Raw genomic sequence first — 17,706 nt, 5'->3', positions numbered from 1 at the left:
TGAGCCTTATTCAAAAAAATAATAAATAAAACAAAAGAAACCCAGATCAAAATATGAAATAATTCTGACTGCCAGACCATGTGCCTGATCAAGTTGAAATTTAGAATACATATTCCCCATCACTACGAGATCATAATTGTCAATTTTCACATCACTTGATCAAGTGGTTCCAGAGAAAACATTTGATTTTTCTTCAATCCAATATGGCTTCCAAACCATGTGCCCTATAAAATTATTCCTGAACAAGCTTGAACACGCATGCCTTGGAGAACATTTGTGTGAAGTTTCCCCTCGATCTGTCCAGCCGTTTTGGAGATAAATATTTTTATATGTTTTGGGGTAAATCCAATATGGCTGCCAAACCAGGCGATCTATGACATCATATGTATGAACCTTTTGTTCCTTGTGGATAAGTGGTCATATGTGTAAAGTTTCACCTTGATCTGTTCAACCATTTCAGAGAAGAAGATTTTTGAAGGTTTTTTTTTTTAAGAACAATATGACTGCCGAATCATGCGACTGATGATGTCATCAAAAATATTGATGATACATATTGCAATTGTGACACCATAATAAAGGCACCTATGACGTCATTAAAAAATCACACTCGTTCCCCATGAGGAGTTTTTGTTATGTGCAAAGTTTCAAGGTTTTTTCCTTGGTACGGTTTCAGAGATAGATGTTCAAGTTGTTCTGGTTTTCCAATATGGCTGCCACACCATGTGACCTATGACGTCATAATTATCATGAGAATATTCTGCATGAGTAGTCACAGCTACAGTGAAAATTTCTTTTCAATCCGACAAGCGGTTGCGGAGAAAAACATTAACGTTCTGTGCGGATAAACAAACAAACAAGCAGTCATAGACTGGTACTTACGAAATCGTCAAATTGACCTCTGACTTTGTCTAATAAAAGCTGTCTCCAGAGAAGGTAGCGACGGAAACCAGAAGTTTCTACGATGATTCTGTACCAAACCATCAAAAATCAAATGTTTGACCTCACTGTGACCTTGACCTTTGACCGATTTTGACCAAAATCTAATCAGGGCTAGCCATCACCCTCCTGAATCACGTGGTATAATTTGACATTGGTAGCTTCTTCCGTTCTTGAGTTACCGCGGATTAACGTAACGTAAAGGTCACACTCGACAGCCCCCCCAACTCGAAAGGACGGCGGGGCGAGCGTGATGACGTCAGCACGCACACGCAAAACCTTTACGTGACTCAACGACGCATCTGCTCGAGCGCGCTGTGCCACGTGACGAGCCGTAACGCAGCGGGTGAAATTTTTTTATACAATCTTAAAACGTCTCCCTAACACCGGAATTCTTACAGAAACCTGCAGAGCGTGTCCCAAAACCCCCAAAGATGCAAACATTGATCACACAGACCCTAACAATAAACGGTCCCTCAAGGAGACAGTTCTGGGTTCTCCCGTGCCTGCACGGACCCGAAGCATCACCGGCACCCACATCCACCCTACGCACTCGATGTATTTCTCTCGATAAAAGTGAATTTCAGGTCGAATTCGCTCTATTTCAGTGTTGATCAACCTTATGCAGTGCGAAATTTGGAAGCATAATTGAATTTGAAGTTAAAATCAGCGCGGGAAACCGTGTTGAAGTCTCCGGCGCACCACGAGGCGGACAAAAACCATTCGACACCATTTCACCACGCCGCCCCTCGCGGAGAGACGACACCCGACCAAAGTCTCATAAAACATCGGATTTTTACCAGAATTTTGACAACCGAGTGTTAAGTGTCCTAAGCGATCGCAAAAAACCGAAGACAAAATTAAAATTGAAGTTAAAACGAACTCGTAACGTCGACCGAAGCAAAAATACTCCATTTCTCCACAGGAATTTACGGAATTATTTAATATTATTTTATCAAAGTCATAAAACCGGAATATTCGGCCATCCACAAACATTCTTTACACCATCCGACGGCTTAGCGAGTCAGGCATGCGACGATAAGCTTTATTGGGATGAAAAATGAATTTTAAACACCATCTTTATCGAAAACACAACCTGGCCTACAACTAGGCAAGACGTTCTGCGCCATGTGCGTTAACACTGGAATTTTAAAAACACCCGTAACTCGACGAATTGACACACAAATTCCACCGAACTTACCTCGATCTTCCAAACTCACGCTCCGTCAACAATACCAGTGGTAACTTTTCTCGAGTTATCATGTTTTGGATGTTTGGCCTCACTGTGACCTTGACCTTTGACCGATTTTGACAAAAAACTAATCAGCGCAAGTCATCACCCTCCTGAATCACGTGGTGTAATTTGACATTGGTAGCTTCTTCTGTTCTTGAGTTATCGTGCCTACAAACAAACAAACACACAAACAGAGGACGGAAGTGATCAATATACATACGAAATCTTTAGATTTCGTAAGTAACAAGGACCCAAACGCAATACCCTCTCCTTTGGAGGATAATAATGAATAACTCGTCTTGCTGCTATTATTTATTTATTTGTATGCAGACTGTGGCTGCTTGTTGCATCATTTTCTGGGGGCGTGGCTGTGCTACTGATGCAGTGCTCCATTACCAGTGAACTGGTACTCATTTTGCCGACCTTCCTGGTGTTAATTTAATGGCCTGACAGGAGTATGAACTCAAGACCCTAAGATCTTGCTGCAGTCACCCTCACTGTTAAGCCAACACCAGGCTTGTCTTGCTGGTGAAGGTGAGTGTCAATCTGCATCTGCAGACAGGTATAACGATGGATGAAATCAACGGAGTCTTCATCGATGTCTACTAACCACCGTGAGAAGCAAGGAGAAGCTGACGATTCGGTTGTTTACCCTTCGTCAGAGTAGCCTCTTCTTTTCCCTTCGCCTTTATTCCCTTTTCCCCTTGCTCACGAACCCTCCTTTTCTCTGACGTCCGCTTCTCCTTGCTCAAACCTCAATTAACGTGCTGTTGATTTCGTCCATTGTTCTACAAACAAAAGTTTTGACATCTTAACACTTAAACACAACAATCGCATTTATTTTTCTGCTTTCTGATTAGGCCGAGAAATTTAGCCATCACTTGAAATAAGACAGTCCAGTATGTGTAGCATTTGAGGATGCTGATACTAAAGGATGACAATTAATTAATTGTTAACTTTTTATTTATTGTATTATGTCACAATATGCTTGTTATACCCCCACCACCGAAGGTGGACGAAGGTTATGTTTTCACTCCTGTCTGTCTGTTTGTGTTTGTTTGTTCGTGTGCAGGATATCTCAAAACGTTGTGGATGGATTCAGACAGAATTTAGTGGACAGATTGGGTGTGTGACAAGGACGAATTGGTTCGATTTTTGATGATGATCCGAATCCAGATACTATGATTTAAATTTTTTTAAAGTGGTTGTTCACCATTGAGAGATGGGGCCAAAAACGATATATAGCACGATATCTCAAAAAGTTGTGGACAAGTTATGACAAAACTTGGTGGATGAATTGGTTAGATGACAACAAGCTGATTCCATTTTAGTTCAGGTCCGGATCAAGATCAGGCCCATCAGTGGAATACAAAACTTAAATTGGTCAGCGGGGTGGAGGTATGCGCTCTCCCAAGTGTCCTTCATGGAGACATGCAAGACAAGTCGATATGGCCCCATACCCTTATCTGGCCTGTAATTGTATATGGGCTATGACCTCATATCCATATCCAACCCGTCTGACCTGAACTATTCCACGAGCCTGTTACTGAACAATTAGAGACAAGAAAAGACAATGGACAAAAAAACATTAACCCAAAACATGCCTGGAAATTAAGAGCAGGGCCTGTTCTACAATCAACGCATAATATTGGCAACAAGGAAATGGAGTGAAACGTGGTTTCTCATGCAAAGATCACTTCGACATCGACACAAATTAATCAGCACACGAGCAAATGAAAAGATGTTGTTTTGGAATAAAAAGAGACAACAAGAGAAGTCGATGAATGAGACCAAAAAACAATGGTCACAATAAAAAAAAACAGAACTAAAATGGAGCTGGCCGGACTGATAACACGAAGGGACAACCCACGGACATGAATTATAAGTTTGTGACCTAGAAAAATAAGAGGAAGATCAAAGGTTAGATTGAGAGATAATCCTGGACGATTCACCAGCGTATAATGCCCAAGAATGGCAGAGAACAGAAAAGAATGGACCATTTTGAGGGAAAACAATGGACCATTCGTGGCAAGGCTCTACGAGCCTTGCCACGAGTCAACGATGCCCTGCCAGGATGTAGCGAACATCCTCGCAGGGACAAAGGAGCATTAGTTAGGGGAAGGGTTTAGCATTAGATAGACTGGCCTCATGGGGGTATGAGCAGTCCTCCATGGGGCCCGGTGGCATCAGTTAGGGGGAATTTAGTTTAGAATTTAGAAATGGATTGGAGACATGGACAGACATGGAACGTGTAGTGGGGACATAGATTAGTTATGTAGAGTTAAATGGAACGTGCATTAGAATAAGGGATGACGGGGAGCACGAGCTAGTTAGGGGAGCGTAGTTGGTAGAGTGTCAGTGTTGGAGTCAATTGAAAAGAGAAAAATATACGGTGATTGAATGTGGGTCAGCAGGCCTGAGTGTGAATGGAGTGAATGTGGAATGCATGGTGTGAACGAATGATTGGGGGGAGAAGTGAATCCCACCCAAGGGAACCCGGGGTTAATGTAATAAAAGTTAGTGGGTTGGTTAAATCAACCAAAAGGAGCTCGTTTGGTTGTTGGTGTTGAACGAAGGCACAAAACCCTTTTGTAGGGTGCAGGAGACTATTGACCGGCTGGGAGCGTGGCTAGTGAAATATGCGTACTGAGTAGAGGACACCCCGGGCACCGAAGTAGTCGGCCAGAGTAGGCCATGGGTCAAAACGACCGAGTTGGTGTAATGGGCACGGGTACCCACGGGAAAGGGACCCAGAGCGCCAAAATGCCACATGGGCATCGACGGGGAAAATGCCAGGAAGGGCATTCCCCACGTTCATATGGAGTTAATAGGCTCGGAGACAGCCTCAGTGACCCGGGGGTGCCGAAGATAGAATTTGGCAGGTGGGTAGCCCTGCCAGTTGAGCCACACTGCCCAGCCACAAATTGTGCAAGAGCACGGGAGAAAATTTGCGGCCCAGGCCCAAATTAATAACGAACACCAACACAGGCGATGGGAATCATGGTTGCTAGAACTGACAGTTTGAAGAGACAGGCGTGTTGAAAAGCCCCGGGGATAGATTAAAGTTTAATAAATGGTAGGACAGATAGGAAACATGTACCCCTTCACACCATCCATCCCTTCGCTGATCATAGGCCGCTAAACTCGCCTTGGAAATTTCTGAAACCTGTGGGAGCTATTCTGAAGCTGCATTGGGCCTCGAGACAGATTCACTTGTCTCTTCCTCAATCCTTTCAAAAGGGATCTTCGGGAATGGGAAGACAGTTTGGACAGGTTAGCCAAACACAGACAATAAGGGTGTTAGGGACACACGTAATTATAAAATAAAATAAAAGAAAAAAGTCTAAATTTCGTTGTTTTTTTTGTTTGTTTGTTATAACCGAATGGGGGTGGGTATGGACAAGGACAGGCACAGGCAATAGGTTGGGGAAAGACCGTAGGGGAGGACTGAGCCCGTCTTCGGACCGGCCAACGCCACCACACTCCCTCCACAACCTCACGAGACCACACCGAGGCCGACCAGCTTCATGTGCCGACCTGTTGCTGCACTGCACCTTTCCTGGTCTGCATTTGCCATGCCCTTTTCTACCTTTGCCTTGACTTCATTTGCCATACCTGCCCATGCTTTTGTTTGCCTTCCCATGTCACTCAACTTTACCATGTGTGCCAGGACTATCTTTGTGTAAGTATTTTCAAGGACTTCCCTGCAGGCAGCCGCGTTACTGGGGACGGCATTTTCGCAGCCCGGACATACATCTCCTTGTTGTATAAAGGCCAGTTCAAATGGACTGTGAGACAGCGTGTGGCCTGCCGTGTTAGGGTGAGTTGCCTCCAGCAGCCAGGAACAAAATAAATAAATAAAACCATCAAACAAAGGACCATTGAGGGCCCTGAAGACGCCTGATCATCTGTTTCCTGCTGCTGCACTCATCCCCGAATGTTGCCTTTATTGTTCTCTCCTTAAGTCACAGGTCCTGGGCCATGGGTAATGTAAATATTAGAAGTGTGTTTAGTTCTGACCCACCTGTTTGTTTGTTTAGTTACAGAAATATAGTTAAGTTGTCCAAATGAGTCTGTTAGTTTAGTTATGCAATGCACTAGGTTATTTATTTTTGTGACATGTATTCAAAATGTCGCACTCAGGGATCCGTAGGTAACATGTACTTGGGGAACGTACACCTGCATGCCACACGAATGTTAACAACTCGGGTCGAGTCCAGCAAAAGGGAGGGGGTAGAAACTGTTGCGGGCCGGCAGGGTCGGGTGAGAAGACCACGAGGTGGGGGAAGCTACATCGATTCCCACTAGACTCCCCAGAATTGTAGGCCGTCGCTCACGGATAATTCTGTGATGCGGCAGGTTGCTAAACCGACCGTGAACGCCAATAACTCAACTGCGTGACCTAGCATCCTCCCAACTATGAGTGAATCGGGTTACCTAATTAACCACGCGGTTTAACCACCGGGGAACCACGCCCTCGGTACGCCTTGTCCGACCCCGGATCGGATCTCCTTTCCTGATCGGATGCAGCCGAGCGGCACTGCCAAGGACGTACCGGCTTGAAGGAACGGATTGTCAGGAATAAAGACCCGGCTAAACCTATATTCGAACCATGCTGGACCAATGAGAGAAAAGACAAAGACGAGCTGGGAACATTTCTGCAATTGTTATTTATTTACAATAAGCGAGGAAAAGCATGTGGCACAACAAAGGTTTATTGGGGGTGTAATGCAGGGAAAGATGAGAGAGGTGTGGGGTGTGGCAATTTTACAAGAACTTACAAAGCAGACACAGTGCAGACTTGACGTGAGATTAATAAAAGCAACAATCACAACAACAAAAGATCTTATACAGGCTTACTTAACGGACAGGCGCCAACACTCTCAGACAGAGTAGACCCAATTGTGAAAGGGACTTTTTCAGCCAGGGAGGGAAGGAGTTGAGGTTACAGTTTCTCGGTACCTGAGCGTTTCAGGGGAGGGATGCTCCGTGGTGCGGCACCCAACAACGGTTGAGTTGTTCGGCCACAACCGTACGTGTGGAGATCGTGTCTGCAGGAGGGGCTTGAGTGGAGAAGAGCGGAGTCCAAAGGGGGCGAGAGATGAGCGGCAGGCAGGACCAGGCAAGAGGTCAGAGATAAGGAACAGAAAGCGGGGTCAGACAGGAGGCTTGGTTGAGAAGCAAGGGGCAGTTCGACATCATGTCAGCGGAGACAAGTAGCAGGAACACTCACTCACAACTACTCCAAACCCCTTTCAATTCCTTCGCTCTACAATTCTCTCCCAATTCTCATCTGCAATTCTCCTTCCAACCAACCCAACTACCTTCGCAACCACTTTAACCAACCAACTTTGACCACTTTCTGAGGATTGCTCCGTACTTTATAGAGCCCGGAGTTCGGGGAGGAGCCATTTCGAAACCGACGTCATCGTCCGATCCGAGCATCCCGATTGGACCGGCCCTTCACGTGGTCTGTCTTTCTGGGCTGGGATTCAGCCAGACTCCGGTATGGTCCACCCACGCCGCGCATGTCTGGCCTTTGGCAGATGGATGTGGTGCAGCGACAGCGTTTGTCCAGCCGAACGTTGGGATTTTGACTCAGAAAGCGAGAGTCCGGGAAGACGGTGGTATGCTGTGGCCAGCGAAACGAGGGCAGCAAGAGAGATGAAGGCACCGTGGATTGTAAAAGGAGGGAATAAAATAAAAGGGAAAAAATGATTTATTAAGCATAACTAATAGCCCATCGCAACGCACCCCCTTGCTTTCCCACGAAACAAAAAGGAAGGGGTCTATCTGCATGTATATTAATGGAATAACTGACTCAGGACAACTCAACTATCTGTTGTATGCATGCGGTTCCGAGAACCGCAACAATATGTTCTCGTGGATCAGGCATTACACGGCGGAGGTACGTGCTCTACCGAGTGCCCTTCTTGTTTGTTCCTGTTTTTTCCCTGCCTGTGGAACCACCTTCCACACTCTCCAATCTTATTCTTCCCTCCAAGTCTTCAAGACAGCTGTTCACCACCATCTCAGATCGTCCCCAATCCAAAACCATGATCTTTTCTACCCTCGTTAACCCCACATCCCAATCCCTCCTCCTTCCAAATTTCCAGCCCCCCCCCCGAGAGTTTCCTTCTGTATGCACCTCATCCAACCTCTACACCCTCTCCTGTCCTCCATTCCTCTCCACATCCATTGTTTGTCTAAGTCTCCCTCGATCTTGGCCTTCAACTCTGCTGGTGGTGTTTCCTCCCTCTCTACTGCTCCTTTTGTGTCCTGTTACGTCCTGTCCCCCTCTCACCCTTCTGTCCTTGTCACACCCAACGTTCGGAAGATGGCACAAACACAGATTCTCTTCCTCTCATTGTTTGATGAAGATGATGTTAATTTTGGGTGATTTTTCAATCATTTTCACCTTCTGTTGATCTTGGTTTCACTTTTCAGTGACATTGCGGTAATTTTGTTTCATCTTTAGATGCGGCTGACACGACGGCCGAAACTCCGAGAGGAACGCACACTCTCCTCTGAGCTGTCTAGCCTGGGTTCGAATCCCGACCGCGCGAGAAACTGTTATCCTGGTGTTTCACAGGCAGGGTGATTCACCACTGTAAGTGCCGTCCCGTCTACCAGCATTAGTTGGTGGACCTTATCGATCCCACGGTGTCCTTCACGAAGAGTTGGCGAGCTATCGCCGGCACCCTGAACAAATTACAAATTCTTGTCCTGACCAACAGAGGGCACTGCACGGCTGTTCCATCAGCCAATGATGCTACCCCGCAGCATGGTGCTGCACATGGACAAAGAAGAATCTTTATCTGCTCCAACACACTTCTGATGAAAACGAGGAGCAACGTTCCGCCAGAAACGTGGGTTAGTCCATTTACTAATGGGGGGGTGTTGTGTTGATCTTACAATGAATCATCGTGTGGATTTGGTCAACAATATCGATTTTTTTTATTGACATAAGGCGTTCTCCACATTATAATTGTCATTGCTTTTGTTTTTCTGTTCATAAAGGTCGTTATTATTCCACTTACCCTGCTTTGTCTCCTAACCTCACCCCCAAATTTTGTAACAGTCTTGTCGAGTTCAACAATAGGGGAAAACTTCCCCACCCCTACCCAATTCATCACGTGACTTTTTTTCCTTGAGTTGGAGTGTTCCTTTTGCGTTGTGTAACACCACTCACAAGTCGATGCGTTTTGTCAGCAAAGTGAGCCCTCACCACGAAAGATCGTGTTCCACGATCGGTCACGTGGGGGCCCATGTTGCCTCGGACCCACATGCCATCGCACGGGTTGCACGGTCCTTCCGCCGCCTCTGCCCACGCCCCACGGGTCATCCCAGTTTCGCTCAGCCACACATCCTCCAGTCACCCGCATTGCTGCCACGTGCTATTGCCTTGAGCCAGCATGCTCCGCGCTGCAGCACCACGTGGCTCCATCCTCTTCACTGATCTCCCAGACAGATCGCACGGCATTTGATGGAAAAGCGGACGGAAAAATCACCACGTGGCTATAAGGGCGTAGTTTCACCATATTCGGTTTCCAGTATCACCACGTGGTCACAAGGGCGTGGTTTCACCACGTGGATACAAGGGCGTGGTTTCACCATATTCGGTTTCCAGCATCACCACGTGGTCACAAGGGCGTGGTTTCACCACGTGGATGCAAGGGCGTGGTTTCACCATATTCGGTTTCCAGTGTCATCACTGAGGCGTGACGCCACCAACCCATCGAGGTGTTTCCATTGTAGAAATGTCCAACAGATGGCGGCCAATGACCTCAAATCTGCGCCTTCGGAGAAGCGGCAGATGGGAAAGGGAAGGGGGCGTATCTCGTCCTCACAGTTGCAAATGAGGCATTTCACCATGGCTTTGACACAACTACCGAACCGAATCCCCCAAGGCGTCACGTCTGGGCAGCTCTATTTAGTATCTGGCCAAGGGAGTAACAACAGCCACACCTGCAACATAACAACAACGTTTAACATCCACTCACTTCGTTTGTCCACATGATATTAAGGTCCAGACAAAAGATAAGACAATTGTACAGGACAACCTGACAACGCAAACTCCGACAGGGCAGATGATGGGAATGTCTGTGAATGTATGGACATCGGAGATTCGGAGTAGCGAGCCGTTCAGGATTGGGTACTCGAGCCAAAGCAACTGCTTGGACACAATCGATGCTCCGGTGTCGAGCAACGAGCAGGGAACATGAATGATTCAGGGAATGAATGATTGATTGAATGATGGATTGATTCTGTCCTGAAACACCAAAAAACAAACTCAACATCTCACCCGAAACAACTTGTTAACAGTCAAAAAGTATTAAATACTTTTTATAGATTTCTTTTCTAATCATGCTCAATGTGTTTAGAAAGAAAATGTGTTTTTTTTTCATACATACTCGTTGTGTTATAAAATAAATATTCGTTCGTTTATTTAATTTGTATATTGTAATATAAAAACTTTGGATTTAAGTTTTTACCTCCAACAACTTTCAATCCCATGGTGGATGGACGAAGGTTGTTTTCACCTCTGTCTGTCTGTCTCAGCAGGATAACTGAAAAAGTTGGCGACGGATTCGTACGAAACTTGGTGGACACGTTGGATGTGTGACAAGGAAGAATTGATTCAATTTTGGTGAAGATCCGGGTCCAGATCAGGATACGTGAATTATTTAATTTTTTTTAAAAAAACTGATTCTTCACCATTAAGGGATGGGGCTAAACCGATATATAGCGAATTATGACGAAACAATGTGGATGAGTTGGTTGGTTCAGGTTCAGGTTCAGGTTCAGGTTCAGGTTCAGGTTCAGGTTCAGGTTCAGGTACAGGTTTAGGTACAGGTTCAGGTACAGGTTCAGGTTCAGGTTCAGCCCATCAGTGAGATACAAAAACGTAAACTCTTCAGCCTGGTAGAGGTATGTGCTCTACCAAGTAGCTTTCCACTTTACTGTTGTTTGTATCTCCTCCATGCTCAGCTCAACCAACTATGTACATTTAACCACAGCACCACAGGGTGCTCCGTATTAACCACAGTTCATTTACCCACAGCACCACGGGGCGTTCAGACGGCTCTTGGGCGACGATTTAATGCATGAGAGCGAAGTGAAAACAAAGTAACTTAGCATAAGGTCGATGCGCGTTTAACGGCGCCATACGGGGTCCTCGGGGGTGTGGGACCACGACGGGCTCACTCACACCTGCACCGTGTCGGCCCAAGGGCTCCGAGAGGCAGGCTTGATGGGGGGGGGGGCGCAAAAGGGGTTTGACGGGCAGAGGGCGGGAGACACAGATGTGAAGACAGTGCAGTAAGTATGGTGGTGGGGAAAGGGGAGACTGGGGGGAAGGGGGGTGGGAGAAACAGAGGAGACACATTACATGCAGCACCGCGCTGAGAGTCATATTGAGTGAGACTGCTCCGGATTGGGACAACCTTTGCGAAAGTGATACACCATGGAGAGGGACAACCTGCATTGATGTACCCTGGGGAGGGACTTTAACGTGCAACCACAGGATCAACCTGCAGTGTCGGACTGCCTAGAGGGACAATTCGTGCAGTTAGACCCCGATAAGGGAAAATCTGCAGACACGTCCTGGAGAGGGAGGTGTAGACACGGCTTTCCCGCTCAGGTGAGACACAATGAATGTACACAACCAGCATTAGCTGTCTCATCCTAGTGAACAACCATTTGTGTACATTGAATGCCATTCCACGTGCTTCATCACCCTCAATCATCCAACTCGTCCTTTATTATGATCCTCCTACTCAATGGTCATCTTCGATCATCATCAATCATCAACTTGCTAGTTATTTCACCAGATGTGATAGAGAAACAGGAAAAAGTTATTGAAGTCGTTATACATGTATTCTCACTTATTGTTATTACAAGACTCAATGTTATTACAATCCTCCCATTATGTCAACTCTGCTGTCACTCTCACAGCCAAGTCCGTTTCACCTAGCGGTGACTCCAGTGCAACTTGGACCGGTCGTCCAGGTGTCTCTTGTGTGGGTTCGATTCCAGCCGGACCCCTGATGCTTTATGGGTAGGGTGTTACATCATGGAGTATGCCAGCCGTCTTTTTCAGAGGGGACGTTACGCTTGTCCCTGCCAACCAGAAATTACTGGAGGTCGTGAACGATTGGTGCCTTTCAAAATGAGTAGGCTATTGTGTTCCGGTACTCTGGCCAAATTCCAAATTCCTTTCCCGAGTCGAGGGCTGCATCGGCAACCTGTCAAGAGTGACACCGTGACGCCTCGCAGAAGGTCGATAAATATGGATGCATTGTTTACTAGTACCAAACAGATGTTTACAAGTAACAAAGAGGTATCACTGAAATTTCAATCCCAAATGATAACATTCTCGAGTATGATTTGCTTGTAAAACCTTTGCCCGAGTGCGAGTGGAACACAAGACGGTAACGATTGACGTTGAGGTTTTTTAACCATTTTTACAATCCGTGGGGTGTTCAGAAAACTCTTCGGATCGAGATACTGTACTTACAATACGTGACTTGTGATCCATTTTGATCGGCACGCACAGAAACCACTGGTCGCGAAGTCAATTGGGGTGGCCTGGACATGTAACGTATGTGTCAGATAAGGATTGTAGATGAAACGGCTCACCAAGCTTTTAAAGAAGCCAAAAATAATTGAAAACATACCTGCGAGAAATGGGTGTGCCTCTGCGCAACAAAGAATTTGGAGAACTTCCTGATCAACTCTTCCAAAAGTTGATATCTTAAGAGTCAGGACCGCAAACACTCTCGACGATGTGGATCCGTGCAAGGCCCGAAGGTTCGTAGACGGGCGTTCTACCCAAACCTTCATGCCTCTTTACATCAATGGGAAGGTCATATCTGGGGCTTGTAACTGCACATGGTAAGTTTAAAATGATTATATTGACTGTTCATCATGTGTGGGAGGGGTGGGAGTCAGAGCTGTGAGGGTCATTATAAATATATATTTCTTGTTTGGTTGCAGGGCCACAAGATAAATTATACTCCATTTTTGCATCTATTGGTGAAAGGAGAATCATCCATTTGCGTGTGTGTGTGTGCATGCATGCGTGCTATAACCACTGCCACCAAAGGCTAATTGGTTTGATGGGAAATGGTACGACCTCGTCTCTTATCATCCACAGATATTTCTTGTATTCCTGTATTTCTCGTGAGTCTAATTTGCATTCAGGAACAGAACAATTGTCGTTTAGCATTTTTGAAATTTCCACTCTTTTGTAAAAATGCTGAAAATTATGTTTAAAACATTGTTTCTGGTGTATGTTCCCCCTCCATCCCCTCCCTTACCTCAAATGGCCGCACTGCTGATTCCACACGTGATAAAGCTGAATGTCTAAACTCGGTGTTTGCAGCTAAATCTTGTGTCCCAAACCCATCACTATCTCTACCCACTTTACCCAGTCGCACCCAACTGTCCCTGGACTCTGTATCCTTTTCTCCTGACAAGGTGGAGAGCTTGCTTTCAAACCTCGAGTCAGATTCTGCAACCGGTCCAGACGGCATCAGCCCACGTGTCCTCAAAGCCTGCTCTTCTGCTCTTGCTCACCCTCTCTCTGTTCTATTCACCCTCTCATTTTCCCAAGGTCATCTGCCATCTGCTTGGAAATCTGCTAACATCACTGCCCTGCATAAAAAAGGTGCAAAAACAGATCCCTGTAACTACAGACCAATCAGCCTTCTCCCAATCATCAGCAAGGTTATGGAATCCATCATTGCTTCAGACATGAAATCCTTCCTCTTCTCCAATGGCTTGATTTCCAATCATCAATTTGGTTTCAGACCAGGTCACTCTACCCTGGATATGCTGCTACTGCTCTCCCATCAATGGATGGAGGTCCTCAATGCCAGACAGGAAATCCGAGCCGTATCCCTGGACATATCACGTGCTTTTGACACAGTCTGGCACCCTGCCCTACTCACCAAACTCTCTTCCCATGGTATTCAAGGCCATCTCCACTCATGGCTCGCAGACTTCCTCTCCTGTCGCAGTCAACGTGTGGCCCTAAATGGAGTTCTTTCATCCCCTCTTCCTGTGCAGGCTGGAGTTCCTCAAGGTAGCGTTCTGGGCCCTGTTCTTTTCTGGTTTTCATCAATGATCTCTCGGACTCTCTGGAAAATCCTCTATTTCTCTTTGCCGGCAGACGACTCCACCCTCTGCCGTACCATCTGTCATCCCTCAGACCGGCAAGCAGCAGCTTGTTCGCTGACTGAAGATCTGGATAAAATCACAAACTGGTGCAACACGTGGAACCTGTCTTTCAATCCACACAAATATCACACTCTCACTATGTCTCTTCGAAAGGACCGTTTACAAAAGCGCCCCATCCACTTTCTCAACAATCCTCTGGAAGAAGTCTTTTCTTTCAAGCTTCTGGGTCTCACTATCTGCCATGACCTTTCCTGCGAAAGTCACATTTCCAACCTTCCCTCAAAACCCACTCGCCTACTCCCAATCCTCCCTCCTCCAAACTCCTTCCTTCGCCCTCTTCACCTCCTCACCACTTACAAACCTTTTCTCCCTACCCTCATGGAGTACTCCTCTCCCCTCTCCCCTCCTCCTCCTGCCTCCCACCTTTCTCGACTTCACGGTGTCTAAACCAGGGCTTTTAAGATCATTGGCATCTCCCGCAATGAAGCTGAGTCTTTGGGCCTCTCACTCCAATCACGGCAGGTTGGTCGGTGGTCTTTCTGTCTTCTACCGACTCCTCTCCAGCCTTGCCCCCTGCTCTCTCTGCGATTTGTCCCAACCACATTTCCACAGGGCGCTCAAGGTCCGCCAACAACCCCCCTTCTGGTAAAACTACAAAAATGAGGAATCACTGCTCATCTTCACTCTTTCATTCCTCTTTTTTCCCGCCTTTGGAATAAACTTCCTCACTCTATTCTTTCCCATTCTTCCCTCCAGGCTTTCAAAACAGCTGTTCACCACCACCTCTTATCTTCCCCCATCCAAATCCTCGATCTTTTCTACCCCCGATAATCCACCCATGCCCACTTCCTTCAATTCTCCTGCTTTCCTTCCTGAAAGTCCCTGTAATGTCCATCTTCTCCTCGCCATGTTCCCCGTCCCATCCCCATCCCTCTCCCTTCCACAGTTCACCTGTGTCTGTTCCCCAATGTTTTGTCCCTTCCACTCCCACCCCTCTTGTCTCATGCCTCCTTGCTGTGAGTTGTGTGTTAGCTCTCATACGAGCCTCGACCAAGGTATACAAAAAAAAAAAAAAAAAAAAAAAAAAAAAAAAAGAAGATTTTAATTACAGATTTCGTGGTGGCAGTGGCAGGTTAAAAGTGCCTGGCGAGAAGAGCCAAATCAATGGAAACACACACACACACACACACACACACACACACACACACACACACACACACACACACACACACACACACACACACACACACACACACACACACACACACACACACACACCCTTGTTTAGCATTCATGTCATTTTGAGTCTCTTATTGTCCAAGACACGACAATGCACACTCACCTCTAAACCATCGAGCTTGTCTTCAAATCCCGACCGAGCTGTAAACTGCCATCCTGGTATTTCACAGGCAGGATGATTCATCATTGAGTGTACCGTAGCTTGGATGGGTGTTGAGCTGGATGTTTCATCTGCTAGCATTAGTTGGTTAAAGTGTGTAAAAGTATCCTGACCAAATTCCAAATTCCTGCCCGAACTACTGCTGAGAGAGGGATGGCAAACTGCACAACCTGACCCCAGGCCAAGAAACTGCTTCGGCAGAACCAACGCTCTGTAACACAGAATATGGTACATCAGTCCTACAATGCAGATTAAAAATAAATACCTACGAATTAAATATACTCCCCTGTTTTATATTTATTTAAAAATAAAAAAAAACAATCGTGTTTCGTAAACCATCATGAGTATTTTGTTCAGAAAATTATTGAAACTCCCTTCTTACTTATTTTTTCCTGTGGTTTTTAAATGACCCCTTTATGATGTTTTAATTATACCTTTTAATTTATTTTATTTCTCAAAAAGAAACACTGCACTGTACGAGGACTTCTCGTGATACCAATTAGATGCATTCCACAAAAGTAGTGTGTGCTGTATAGCGAAAAAGATTTTCCCATAGACATGGTATACATCGAAGATGCGCTCCTCGGGGACTGGTGTTCGGACATCTTACACAACCAAACCAAACCGAACTGAATACAAAAAAAATATAACAGCTTGGTAGATCAATACAGAACACGACTAAATGTGTAATTAAATGAATACCCAACGTAAATACTTCAAAATAGAAGAAACATTCACGAGTTCAGTACTTTACTAACTAGTGCTGGACCCCGACATTCACGTTTACGCCATTCTCGGACCCCACATATTCGCGGTTCATAAAATGAGACCTGCTTTCACATCCACAGCCTTGTGATTCGCATATTCCCGGGTGTATTCACGTTTTTTTTGATCTGCTTCTACATTCGTGGCCTTGTGATTCACGATTTCCCGTTTTTTTACGGGTGTATTCACGTTTTTTCTGACCTGCTTCTACATTCGTGGCCCTGTGATTCACGTATTCGCAGTTTTTTATGGGTTTATTCACGGTTTTTCTGACCTGCTTCCACATTCGTGGCCCTGTGATTCACGATTTCCCGTTTTTTATGGGTTTATTCACGGTTTTTATCCCCCGCCGCGTGGCGGAAGGGGGATATTGTTATCACCCAGGTCGTCCGTCTGGCTGTCCATCCAGCTGGCTGGGTGTCAACATTTATAGCTGTGAGTGCGAAAACTCATAAACTGTTCACCATATCGATTTGACATTTGGGTCACACATGTACCACCTGAAAAGGAAGAACCCTATTGATTTTGGGCGTGGCCGGATCCAAGATGGCCGACTGGGGCGGCATCAACATTTATAGCTGTGAGTGCGATAACTCATAAACTGTTTGCCATATCAATTTGAAATTTGGGTCACGCATGTACCACCTGAAAAGGAAGAAACCTGTTGATTTTGGGCATGGCCGGATCCAAGATGGCCGACTGGGGCGGTCCGTCCGTCCGGCTGGCTGCCTCGGCGACAACATTTATAGCTGTGAGTGCGGTAACTCATAAACTGTTCGCCATATTGATTTGAAATTTGGGTCACACATGTACCACACGAAACGGAAGAACGCTATTGATTTTGGGCGTGGCCGGATCCAAGATGGCCGACTGGGGCGGCCATCTTGAAAAAAATGATTTTTGTAATAAATGGAAAACCGCTTATCTGATTTCAATTATTTTTCAATGGCAGGGGATTCCCCATCTCTGATGGTATATTTTATGGGTGTATTCACGGTTTTTCTGACCTGCCTCCACATTCACAGCCCTGTGATTCACGTATTCCCGGTTCTTTATGGGTGTATTCACGGTTTTTCTGACCTGCCTCCACATTCACAGCCCTGTGATTCACGTATTCCCGGTTCTTTATGGGTGTATTCACGGTTTTTCTGACCTGCCTCCACATTCACAGCCCTGTGATTCACGTATT

At 46.0% G+C, this 17,706-nt stretch overlaps 1 protein-coding gene across 1 annotated transcript in view; it reads left to right on the top strand.

Moving 5' to 3' along the window:
* Positions 1-11,550: 11,550 nt before the first annotated feature.
* LOC147019887 (uncharacterized) overlaps positions 11,551-17,706 on the top strand; it is a 41,771-nt gene continuing 35,615 nt past the window's right edge. The window contains exon 1 of the mRNA XM_085894697.1: positions 11,551-11,813. The gene's annotated coding sequence lies outside the window, so the exon portion shown is untranslated. The remainder of the gene's footprint in view (positions 11,814-17,706) is intronic.

The sequence above is a fragment of the Eptatretus burgeri genome, chromosome 9, assembly GCF_056783735.1.
Source record: "Eptatretus burgeri isolate ZD-2024b chromosome 9, Ebu_testis_v1, whole genome shotgun sequence".
Lineage (NCBI taxonomy): Eukaryota > Metazoa > Chordata > Myxini > Myxiniformes > Myxinidae > Eptatretus > Eptatretus burgeri.
This window is presented reverse-complemented; position numbering and strand designations above follow the sequence as displayed.